The sequence below is a fragment of the Rhinolophus sinicus genome, linkage group LG06 (genome assembly GCF_036562045.2).
Source record: "Rhinolophus sinicus isolate RSC01 linkage group LG06, ASM3656204v1, whole genome shotgun sequence".
Classification (NCBI taxonomy): domain Eukaryota; kingdom Metazoa; phylum Chordata; class Mammalia; order Chiroptera; family Rhinolophidae; genus Rhinolophus; species Rhinolophus sinicus.
This window is the reverse complement of record NC_133756.1, coordinates 35,244,115-35,257,573: the sequence shown is the minus strand read 5'-3', so window position 1 is coordinate 35,257,573 and position 13,459 is coordinate 35,244,115. Positions and strand designations below refer to the sequence as shown.

Sequence of the window (13,459 nt, the reverse complement as noted above, 5' to 3'; positions counted from 1 at the left end):
GTAAGGTAATATAATGAAAGACAAAGTAAATATCATTAATCTTCCTTCCAGGAGAAATAATAGAGGATTTTCCAAGAAATAAGATATGATCATAAGTGTATGCCTAACAAGTTGGGATGCTTTCTTCAGATTGGCAAGGACACATGTGAGCTCCTAAAAAGAAAGCTAGCCATTTAAAACGAAACAAACCCAATAACCTGAAATGCCTATCATAAAGAAATTTTGTAACTAGATATAAGATGTTGATTAGCATGTGTTTTTAGAAATGAGACACCAGAGACTAGAAGGCAACATTTGTCAGAGCATATAGTCACATAAAAAGAGAGGAAGACACAGAGAGTGAAAAGGAGAGGGAGGGAGGGAGGAAAGATAGGATGGAGGGAAGTAAAGAGGGTGGAAGAGAGAGATATTATATGGAAAATTTGCATTTGGCTCACCAAACTGGTGTACTCTGCAATAATGACCATTCTCTGGGGTCCACATGGCCTGTGCCATCCGTATCCAGCTATTTTCTTTTTTTCTGATTTCATATTTATAAACAGTCTTCTTACTTCTAATTTGTTTCCCAGACATCCCAGGATTTGGTAAGCAGACGGTGTGAACTCCTAAATGGTTTCCTTCCTCCTGCCCTTGCCCAATTTAATTCTATCAATGAATAATAACTAAGGCGTCATGTTGAAACATAGATCGGATTATATAATTCCTCTTTTCAATACATTGGAATGGCTTTGAATTTCATTCTAACTAAAAGCAGTGGTCTCCAAGGTTCTACAGACCTGGTTCCATCCCTTGGTCTGCTCCACCCATCCTATCCCATTACTTCTCTGAATCATCCCCTATCCTCTCCTCACTCACATGCTGGCTTTCTTGTTCCATAAACACGCCAAGTACATACATTCACCAGGACACTTACTCAACCTGCTTCCTCTGTTAAAATAATCGATCCCTAGAAAGCCAACTGCTTTCCTCATTTTCTTAGCGTCTCTACATATATTTCATGTTTTCTTTGAGGCCTTCCCTGACCATCTTACTTAAAATATGACCCTTCCTTGACACTCCCTATTTATTTATTTTTATGTAATTCTTAACACCATCTAATGTACTATTCTTGCTACTCATATATGTGTTTTGTATTGTCTGACTGCTCACTAAAACATAATCTCCTTGCTGTATACCCAGAAGTATACTACCACCTGGCACATTAGAAAGGTCAACAAATATTTGTTGAATTGAATTTCACGTCACCAGAGGTCAGCACTGTGGGTCAGAAAGTATTTGCAGATGGAGAAATACAATATCACCAACTAAACCAGTAAGAGGTGAGACAAGGACACAGTCCACTTTTTGGTCCACGACTTTGAGCACTACACCACATAAGGTCTATCGTCGTTGTCATTCTTTCCCACATGGCCCTCACAATTCATATAAAATTCTGACTGGCTCATGTCAAGTAGGGGATCCAAGACATGATTCTTTTCAATTCACTATATAGGCAGATTTCCAGAACACACCTCACCATACACCATCTCTTTTATTTTTTCCTTTTGATGCCCTTGGTTCAAATTGTCTACACCAGAACATGTACAGTTGACTCAGTGTTGTCATTCCCCATATGCTAGGAAGAGTCTTGCCAAGGGACTAACCTGGGGTAGAATCTCTCAGTACTGCTCTCCCTCTAATCCCAAGAATGATCCCTACTACTGACCAACTCTTTACGTTATTTTTACAACAGTTCCTTGTATTTGGCCTCTTTTCCCTTCTCTAATCATGGGAAAGATTATCTGATAATAAACACTGGTTGTCTAAAAATTAAAATCAGGACATCCCATCAAACCTATATTCCAGTTTTCATCCTGAGGCCATATGTTATATTAGCTGACACTGCACTTTCCTTTCCCCTCATTACCAACTCCATTACACACTTTATATCTCTACTCAAATACCTCTTTACAGAAAGCCTTAAATAAGACCCACTGCCACCAGTACTCCATATATCTTCTCTCTCCTTTTTTATATTATTTTATTTTATTTTATTTTTTTGTAGCACTTCTATCTGAACATATGAGTGGGTACACATACACACGTACACATATTTATTTACTTTTTTATCATTTGTTTCACAACTAGAATGTTATCATCCATGAAATCCAAAGTACCTAGAATATTGTGTGATATATTTCTTTTCTTCCTCCAGATTGTATCTGGCTTTATGGACAATAACTATTCTTATTGATCTTTGGGTCTTTTCCACCTTCCTCTTATCCTTGGAATCTATGGAAGGCGATGAGACTTAATCATTTTTTAGTATAAATCATGTACTAAATATTGCAGTAGGCAACTTCATATCCAAAGTCGTTTAATATAGTCCTAGCCCCCTATAATTTATTATCATCCTTTTCATCATCAATAAAAATACTGACATTTATATTTTGCAGATGCAAAACTGTAAATTAAAAAGAAAATTATTGCCCAAGATAGTGGTAAACCAAATTTAATTTTCAGATCTCAATTCTAGGATGATGGTTATATTGGTGATGCTGCTGATGGTATATTATGTTTATTGTATGTCTTTATCATTTTATGTGTGTCAGACTCTGCTAAACTGTATAAACATTATCTCACTTAATAGTGATAATAACTGTAATACCTTATACTTACATAATGCTAGTTATGTGCTAAGCACTGGTCTAAATAGTCTAGATTATTAACTAATTCAATCCTCATAAGATCCCTATGAAGCTGTGGCAGAAATTGTTAGCTGATCATCAAAACCATTTTCTTTCCCTCCTTGACACTTACCATGACTGGATTCCCCGTCTCCCTGGAGGTGATGAGAACCACTTCCAGGCTGAGCCCGTAAGAGTCACCCTATGATTCTCTCATTGTTCTGGTTAGTGGGATGGACATCTTGGAATGTTCCCAGGCAACCTTGGAAGCCATGTATTGGAGACACCAAAGTTGTCACCAGCTTGAGATGCTGAATGACTGTGAACTACAGACTTGACCCCAACCCCTATTTCTACCCTGTGTTGCCTTAGACTGCTCACCTGGTAGGCTAACCTACTGAATTTAAATGGTTTATTTCTTTTAGCAATTAGCTTATTTATTTCCCAGGTAAATAGTATTCTTATCCACTTTTCACAAATGATAAACTGGAGCACTGACAATTTAAATAACTTGCAAGTAGTTATTTTCATCCTTGTTTTGTAAATAAGGAAATGGAATCCCCATGAATTTAAATATTTGGTCATACTATATGAGTCATGTTCAGTTAACCAAACGGAACATTAAGTTGTTCAATAAGGGATAATTACCATGCAAAACTATTCACTAAGGTGATGGAGGATCTGAAAGGGCAAACAGGGGACAGTGAAGAAATCCAGAGCTCAGGAATAGCAGAAGGCCACCACCAGCCCTAGGACACGCAGGATAAAAAGTAGGTGGTGTTACCAGAGTGGCCTAGTATAAGCTAGAACCACTATCCTGCAGGAACTGGGAACTATAAAGGAGATGAAACCACCGATGACATCCTACTAAAGTAGAGAAAGCAGGAGAGAAAGAACCTGCTTCCTCTCAGTTCCAGTCTTCTCCCAGTGCCTTCCATTAGCTGGTCTTAGCTAGAGTCCAACTGGCAAAAGAACATGCAGAATGCACTTGTTGAAATTAGGGTCCTGCAATACAGAAAGGAACAAGGGAACCACGAGGAATGACTCTAAGAGCAAATGGGCAACTGACCAGAATACCAACGAAGGGCTCAGCCAGTAAGTAGCAAACCCATGATTGGCATTCAGGCATGCATACCTCCTAGGTCACATCTAGACCTGGTATTCTGATATGCTATGCTGTCTCTCAAGTGAACATAGTTCTTTCTTTGTATATAGTATATCTTAAACAAATACTTGCTTTCATCGTTTACACCTTTAAAAAAAACTATTTAGCTCATAGGATAGAGAGAGGCTTTGTTAAAAAAGAAACAGGACAGTAATTGGGTATCTTTCTACCACCTTTTCAGATAGTTCCAGGTAAACATTAAACAATGGTATGGATGTCAGAAGATATCCCAACGATAGCAATATTCAGCCAACATAACGGCGGTAAGCATGGGCTTTGTGGTTGAGAAAATCTGCTTTGGAATATGTGCCAATCACACTTACTAACTGCATAACATTTGGGATAAAATTATTTAAATTCATTGAGCCTTAGTTCTCTCACCTGTAACATGGAGATTCCAATAGCAACAGTCCATAGGTGTATCCATAGTAGAATTTATGAGGAATAAATTAATTAATTTGTATATATATATATCTCACCTCATTAAGTTCCTGACTTTCAATAAATAGCCATCAGTCCTGTAGCAGCTATTGTTGTCAATGTGTCAATGTGGTTACTGGCGTCAGGTCACTCAGTAAGCAAAGGTAGCTGGAACTGGGATGGAATGCAGTGCAATTCAGAGCACATGGGACTTCCTTAAGGCACTCTGCACATTCAGCTAAAATCCAAAGGATGCAAGACAGCCTCCTTCAAGTGTTATTCTATAAACCCCTGTCATTTTGACAGATTTGAAAAATATATATTTATTGTAGACACTGAAGCTTCAGAAATTCATTTTATAGTTCACTCTAGTGATAGTACTTGGGCATAATTTCATCATTTATAATGAACCCTCAACAGAAAATGAATTTCAAGTGATTATACTCTAATGGAACAGTACAGAGGTTTATGCAAGCACATTGAAGAGGTTATCAAGAACTTGGGTCAATTTAAATTATTTTTTTTTTTTCACTTGGGACTGGAACACAACATTAGCTCAAAATTCTCCTAAATATGCTTCCACTGCTGTGCCAAGGCAAGGGTTCTCTGATTCTTGCGTTGTATGACTTGCCATGTGTTACATGGGAGTTTTAGGTGATAAATTCCCTAAGATAGAAAGTAGATATGTGATAGTTTGTAGGAATAAATTGTCAGATATACTTTTTCTTATCTTGATGCAGATATGAATTCAATTTGAATGTTGATGAGAAGTGGCTGTTGGAATCTTCAGGAACCACTGAATTCAAGTCTGATTCTAAGAGTACAGAGGCATCAATGTTAACTCCCTGTTCTCTGAGACATTTATAGTCTCACCATCAAAATAAACTATTTTGCCGTTAGGCATGCTGTTGGACATAAAAGCTAATTTCCTCATTCCCATTCTGCATTGTATCTGCTAGTGGGTTGAGTTAAATCCACATGCTGTTTTTGGCATGCTCATAGGCTAACCAAACTATAAATTCCTATTTATCCACCATAAACGTTGACCCACTGAAACTATCACTCTGAGGGCAAGGCTATTCTAGTTCAAAGAAGATAGAAACACAAGGGAAGAAGAAGCAAGAGTAAGAGAGAATTTCACAATACCCAGAGTGGAGCAAGTCTGGGCTGTCCATCCAAGTTTTTCAAAGGGGCAGCCCACAAGCCATTAGGTATATCCTCTTCACAGGTATGCCTTCACCAAATGAACAATTTAAAAATATCCCTAGAGACCAGCATTTTCCTATGTTTGTTTTTTTCCTTCTATTTAGACAAATTTTTTAGAGCTGGGTGTATGGTTAACTAGTACGGCTGATATTCCCTCTCAAGGTAGGGTACAAAGGAATAGTCAGGAAATAATCCCAGCTTTATAAAGTGGCTTCCCCACATCTCCTCACTGTTGCTATAACTGGAGTAGCCATTCTGTTTCATTCCAAGTTCAGTGTACTAATGTACCTTCACTAACCAAAGACAACAGAAATAGGATACTGCACTAGACTCCTATGTATCATTCATTCATTCATAAAATATTTATTGGACAACTACTATATATATATATATATATATATATATATATATATATATATATATATATAAAATGTCAGGCACAGTCTTATGTTCTAGGGATATCTAGGGATAGGAATAGCAGTGACCAGAATAGACAAAAACTACTATTCTTATTGAGTTTACATTCCAGTGCAGGAAAGAGACAATAAACAAGACAAAATATTACTATATAATGTGTTACATGAAAATTGTGGTGGAAAAATTAAAGAAGAAAGTAGATAAAGAATACTGGAGGTGAGGAATGTTGTAATGTTTTCAATGTCAGCATCATTCTAGCATTTATGAAAGCTCTAGAATTTAACTGAAAGTCAGTTTCATGATGTATACAGTTACTTAAAATATTGAGTCTCAAAGCACTTACAGAAACATGACCCTAACCATTTGAATATTAGAAGTTTGGCAGTAATTCCCAAACATTTGCAGGACAATGTACAACTCATTTTACAATAGAACTCTTTGAGGACAAGGAGCGTGACTAGAAAATGGCCCCACTCAGTCAGTTAACTGGCCAGCTCCGGCCAGTCTTTCTTAGTCTTCTGTTCCAACGTGACTCCTGGGATCTTGCGTGGTACTCATCAGAATGACTCTATCCCTGGTTAGATCTGTCCAAACATGTAACTTCATGGATCTGACAGAACCCAACTTATAATGAGCAGTTCTGTCCACAGGGTTGCTTAATAGCTCATGGTGGAGCACCATCTTTATCAGTGCCCAGTAGCATGGCACGAGCGCTTTATTACATGGTATGCAATTCACTGCTACACAGAGCTTGACCTTGCTTCAGAACACTGGAGGTCTATGTTGTGATGTTTCTACTGTAGCTTGCCAAAAACTCCACACAGCATCTTTTTTTTTCCCATGCAGAGAATCTATCACACTATAGGAACTGTCCAATAATGGCCAAAATTCCAGGGCTGCCTCCATTGTAGCCTGGATAGCATACAGAAAGCTTTACTGCTCTGTGCTCATTAACATTTAGCTAGTAGTCTTTCTAATCACACGGCAAATGGGTTACAGCTGTATGTGTGGAATACATGCTTCCATAATGCAGAGATATCTACCAAGTGTTATACTTCCTTCTTAGTGGTGGGAAGTCCAAAATAAAACATTTTGTCCTTAATATATAGAGAATATTCTGGCATGCCACAAAATAGTGAACCTCTAAAAACTTCACTGATTGGCAGGACAACAAAACTTCATAAGATTTATCGTCCACCCTCTTCTTACATAGAGCAATGCTTCTAATGTACTTCCCATATGTTTCCTATCTGATCCTATAACTATGATAACACTGGTTCAGCTAAAATTGGTATTCTGAGAAATGTTCAGACATTCCAGCTCCCACTGGATTATACTATGTCAGATCCAGTAAGTTAGCACAGTCCTGGGACAAAAATCATAAATGTAAAATGTTGTCCAGCACATGTGAATGCAAATTGGTTTTATTCCTTCATCTGAGTAGAAGTGGAAAAGAATGTATTTGCAAGATCAGTAGACACATTACATATCTTTAGGCAGTGTTAATTTTTGCTCTCGCAAATATACCACATATGGCACAGCAACTGCAATTAAGACTAGTACTTATTTAAATTTATGATAGTTCACTAGCATCCTCTAGGGCCTGTCTGCATCATCATGGTGAGAACGGTGAACTAATTGGTGAATATAATGGGACCGCCATCCCTGCAAACCATAAAGGCTTTAAGGTAGGCACTATTTCTACCATTCTTCTGCAGGATGAAGTTGTGTTTGTTTTTTTATTCTTTCCTTGGAATGGGGGAGTTCCAGAGCCTTCTATTTGGGTTTCCCCTATAGAATAGCTCTTACTCCACAGGCCAAGAAACAATGTGGGAATTCTGCCAACGACTAAGTATGTTCATTCTGATATTCATTCTGGGACAGAGAATTACGCACTATGTGGATCTGTGGAACAAGTGCATCCACTGTGAACAGGTCCTGGACCAGGGGTCCATTTTTTTCCTGGACACTATATATTCCCATAGTGGCATGTATACCTAGGTACCAATATCAGCTTGGACTCTATGTCCAGTAGTTCTTGAAATGGCTAGATATTACCCTTTGCCTCAGAATATGGATACCTAAGTAAATGACAGTAGGTCACTTTGAGGAAGGGCAGAGGAAATCTGTGATTTTGCAGGGTTCTTCTTCTTGGAGATTCAGTATCTCCTTCAGTCACTGAGTTACAGGTTTAAAAGAAGGTTCATGTCCAGAAAACATACACGAGATTGTGACTTCAGCCTCCTGATCACCCATCCTTGATTTCTTTTGTTTGAGTAAATTGAGCAACCCCTTTATTGACAGCCCATCTATTTACCCTTAGAGTTGCCATGTTCTATTAGTCATTGCTACAGCTCTTTGCAGATCGGGCCCCTTTCTATGTTACTCTGACCATCCAATTATTATGATAATTGATGATTTATCTGATGATTAAATGCCTCCACCTGGTCTCTATTATTTTGAGGTCCTATTATCTCCACTGCTATAGAGAAGCCAGTTCTGAAATAACTTCTCCTGGGGTCAGTTTTCATCCTCGAAGAATAAGCAACACTGAGTTGCTCAGTGATGTTGGTGATCCTCTCACCTGCATAAATGGAGTAGACTCTGGACTCTCCCACTCATCATGGTTGGCTGGTGGATCTTCCAACCTTATAGTCACTCTGGCATGCACAGTTTACTGAAACTTTGTACATCCCTTTCCACCAGCCTTTCTTTTCCACTTACTGCAGGCCATTGCCTTCTCCAGACTTTCAAGAGCCATCCTAGCAGCATGTTAGAAACATCTGCCAGGATCTATGACCAGATATTAAATCTTATATCATGTGAAAGTGTTCCTGCATTGATAAACACTCTTTATCTAACTTAGAGGTTACAGCACCATGAATTCATGGATCCCAGTGTCTCCATGAGTGATGTGTCCAATCCTGACAACTGGAAGAATCATATACAGGAGTATTTTATGGCATGCCCTAGGAGTGACACTAATCACTCCAATCACATTGCTGTAGCTGGAACTCAGTCATAAGACCACCGCTCACTATAAAGAAAGCTGGGAAGTATAGTCTAACTTTGTGCCCAAGAAGAAGAGAAGAGTACCAGTCTTTGCAAGCAGCTAGCATTCTCTACTAAAACAGCAGAGCCCAATAATCCCAAGATTCCTGTGAAGTATCCTGCCCAAAAGACAAGGCTTGGTAAAATGCATGCTTTATAGGGCTTTGAAACTTTTGCAGAGAGAGGGGGAGAAAGGGAAGAAGGGGGGCTGGAGGTGGATGGAGGGAGAGGAAGAAAAAACATTTGTCTCAGTGACTAGAGCTAATAGACACCTCATATAATTCCTCCCATATCTTCCACTGGCTGTATGAGAGTGATTTAAAGAGGAAAGAATGAACAAAATAGACAATTGCTTCCAGTGTCCAGAATCTTAAACTCCTTTCTTTAGTACAGTGAAAACACCATGCCCTAGAAATAGGATGCAGTAAAATATGCTTTACCTTTATCTTGACTCATTCTTTGGACTGAAGATCAAAAGGGCATAAGATCCTTCAATGGGCCCTGCTGCACTGCAAAAAGCAGACAATAAGAAAATGATCAATATTAGTGAATATGTGTACCACCTGTCCTCTTAGCAAAAAACAGTCATAGTACTCCTGTAGCATTTTTGTAGCCTGTGAAAAGCCAGTTTGTTTCCATGATTATCTGAAAACCCATTGCCTGCAATACAAGCTCTGTTGTTATGTTTTTAAAAATCTGCCCTCAATAAACAAACAAACAAATAAAATATGCTCTCAAAGAAAAAATTTCCAAAAGTGAAAATTCAACAGATTAACAAACATATAAAATTTAGAAATGTACTCTTACAAGTAATCACTTCACCAATGATGATTAGAATATGGTAAAAATGGCACCTTTATGTTAATGCCCACGGGGATGTCATGTTAATACAAGGCAATTTGCAAGCTATGTCAAGAGTTTCAAAAATATTCACATCTTTTGAACTAATTGTCCTATTTCTAGTCATATACCCTAAGGGAAAAAATAATAAATGCACGTGAGGATATATGGATTTAACTACTTATCAAAATATTATTTACATGTTTTATTATTTAAAAAGTACAGACTAAGAAGTACATGATTCTAATAGGAAATATAGATTTGTGGAGGTATGACCCAGAAATAACTACTGCTAACATTTTCTTGCCTAGTCTTCCAGATTTTCCCCCCAAGTAATCAGAAACATAAATACATACATGCAAAAACAGAATACCATATATGTTATTCAGTATTGCCTTTTCCATTTAATAGATAATTGTCCTCAACTCTATAACACTATGTATAAATTTACATCATTTTATTTGGGAATCACATGGCTTTCTATTGTATGATCATGCCAAAATGTTTTTAACAACCCATTGTTGTTAACATTTGGGTTGCTTTCAATTGTTCATTATTATTTAGAGCACTGAAATGAATATTTATGCACACATATCTATGGACACTTAATTAATAATATCCTTAGAATAAATCCTAAGAATTTCTTGAAAGTATTCAATATTTGGGGTCTTTGATATACCGAGGGTGCCAAAAAATTTATGCACATTTTAAGAAAGGGAAAAAAAACTGTATTAAAGTCATAATACAATGAATGACACAAGCATTCATATGATTAATGCCATCTTTTGAGCGAACATCATACCACACATTGCTAATGCAATTCAATACAACTTCGAAAAGTAATACATAGATAACATCTCTTAAAATGTGTACTTTTTTTTTGGCATCCATGACATATTGTCAAAATATCTTCTAGGGAAGTTGTACCAATTTACAATTCCGCTCTGTGTTTGGAAGTGCCTATTTGCCTGTACATGATGACATAAGGTGTTCTAAATATTTTAAGATTTCTAAGTATGACAGGGTAAATGATATATCATTATTTTAGCTTACATATCTTTTATTAATAGTCTATATGAATATTTTAAATAAATCTGTCTTTTTTTCCTGTAGTGAATCATCTGTACATCAAATTTCGACCATTTTTATACTTTTTTTGTCCTATCATTGATTTCTAAGAGATTTTTAGGTAATTTTTTTTCTTATTTTTCCTTTATGTCTACCAATTATTTGTCTGTGGTTTCTGCTTTGTTTTCTTGTTTAGAAAGATCCTTCTACACCAAGATTATTTAAATCTTCACCCTTATATTCTCCTAGTCCTTTTATTATACCATTTAAATATTAACTCTTCAATCCATCTGAAATTTATTTAGAAATAAGGTGGAAGTGCACTCTGACTTATGAGAGGATGGTGTTGAGAGTAGTCTTTTTTGTTCCCCAGTACAACAAAGAACTGCCTTTGGTATATTCTAAATTGGAAATTGGAAATAATTTGAAGATCCCACAGTAAAAGATAATTAAATCATCTACTGAATATCATATAAAGCTGTAATTAAATATGATATTTATAATTAATTGCAATATTATTAAAAATGTTTTTATCTTACAATAAATGTGGGGGGGGAGTAAGCAATTAAATTATAGAAACAACAGGATTATAGCTATGTTTTTTTCAAATATTCAAAAATTACATTTGGAGGAAAAAAAGACCAAAAAATGCATACACACAACAATGATTATTTCTCTGGGTTAAGAACATGGAAGGAAGGTGATTTCCCTACTTCTTTTGGCCATTACAATCTTTTTTTTTTTTTTTTCATGAGTATAATGAGTATGTACTTTTGTTGTAAAGAAAAAAAAAATAGCTTACATTTTCTTTAAATATCTACTAGAATTCTCTTCTTGAAGAGAAAATATCAAGAAAATGTGAATTAAAGGCTCTGGAGTTTTCATCAAAAGAAGAAATCAAGCATTACAATGATCTCTGTTACCACTATGAGAGCTTCCATGCTGACATACTATTGGGGAGGATGAATTAGGTAGCATTTTCCAACTCAGGTCAGCACCTCTGAACTTTCTTCCCACCCACAACCATTTACCCTAAGGGCTCACATTTCACATTATTATAGCAAGCTCCAACACTTGCCCAACGTCTGAGGGCGCTGATTTGTTGTAGAAAACTGATTAGACACCATCCCTATAGAATACTTAAGTTTCAAGGGACTCTTAAATAAGGCTTATATGGAATTGTTCACCAGGTGGTTTTAAAGGACTACGCGCTTAGAGAAACTCAGTACTCAAACTGATATTATTGATCTATACTAAGCAACAATTCACCAAAATGCATAAGGTACTTGTACAACTGTGAATGTGGTAAAGAAAAAGAAAAACATAACTAGACCAGAAAGTACCACTTAAAGGGAATACACCGTGTTTCCCCGAAAATAAGACCAAGCTGGACCATCAGCTCTAATGTGTCGTTTGGAGCAAAATTTATTATAAGACCCAGTATTATATTATATTATATTATATTATATTATATTATATTATATTATATTATATTATATTATATTATACCCAGTCTTATATTATATTAAAATAAGACCGGTCTTATATTAATTTATGCTCCAAAAGATGCATTAGAGCTGATGGTCCGGCCTGGTCTTATTTTTGGGGAAATACGGTAGTATCCTGCTCTATCCAGAAAAGATTTTGAGGAAAAGCTCAAAGCTGTGGTGTAGATGACCAGCATTGCCTGAGATGTTTTTCTGTTTCTTTCTTATTTCTCATTAACACTCTTTTAAAACTTGCACTCTTTATGGAAGGGCAGAGAAGTGGCCACATTTCCTCCTGGTCCAATTCACTCACTTCTTCAGTTCATTTGGAGAAAGAGTGATCTCCATCTGCCCCAACGGAAGGAGAGTCTCACTCTCAGGTCTCCAGTTGGGGAGAAGAAACCTCAGTGATCCCAAAATGTTTCTGTTGCTTTCTAACTCGGCCACCCATCCTAATGGGGTAGCAGTGTAGGAGTCTGGCATTTAAAAAATCACAACCATGGTGACAGAGTCCAAATTGAATTAGGATACTATTTTTTTTAAGTATAAATCTATAGGAATTATCAAGAAGCATTAGTGAGAAGTCATATATCTGTGAGATTCATATAAGTATTGAAATTTGGCCTTGTAGGAAGGGGAAAAAACAGGAAACATAAAATAAATTCCTTACGCCTAAGACCTTACCAGTCTAGAAATAAAGGAAACAAAAATCATGGAGAAGCTAGGTCGCCAGTGTCCACACTGTAATATTTATTGTTTGGAATATCACCTCTGTCTTTACTATTCCAGGAACTCAGCAAGGTGCTTTTCATATCCAAAGAAGTTATCTCATTATTTCACAGGGTCTTAACATTGTCAGTATGTTCTTGCTCAAAGACTCATAGTTACTAAAGTATAAAAATAGAAAATGAAGTCACGATTTTCAAGTAAAGATGGTGAGATGACCGTACATATTTACTTTCACCTCCTTCCAAAACTCCATGGAACTAACAATAAAGAATTTTTTAAGCTTAAACACAAAGGATGGGGAGAAAATTAGAGGGGACATCAGCAACAAAATTATAGAATCTAAAAAGCAGATGGATGAGGGCTAAATAATTTAGGAGAGTTGAGAATACTGAGTCATAGGCTGGCAGGAG

General features: G+C 36.7%; 1 long non-coding RNA gene across 1 annotated transcript in view; it reads right to left on the bottom strand.

Annotated features, from left to right (window-relative positions):
• Window positions 1-9,432, bottom strand: part of LOC141572377 (uncharacterized) — a 232,831-nt gene extending 223,399 nt beyond the window's left edge. The window contains exon 1 of the long non-coding RNA XR_012497740.1: window positions 9,366-9,432. This is a non-coding gene — a long non-coding RNA (uncharacterized LOC141572377). The remainder of the gene's footprint in view (window positions 1-9,365) is intronic.
• Window positions 9,433-13,459: the final 4,027 nt, after the last annotated feature.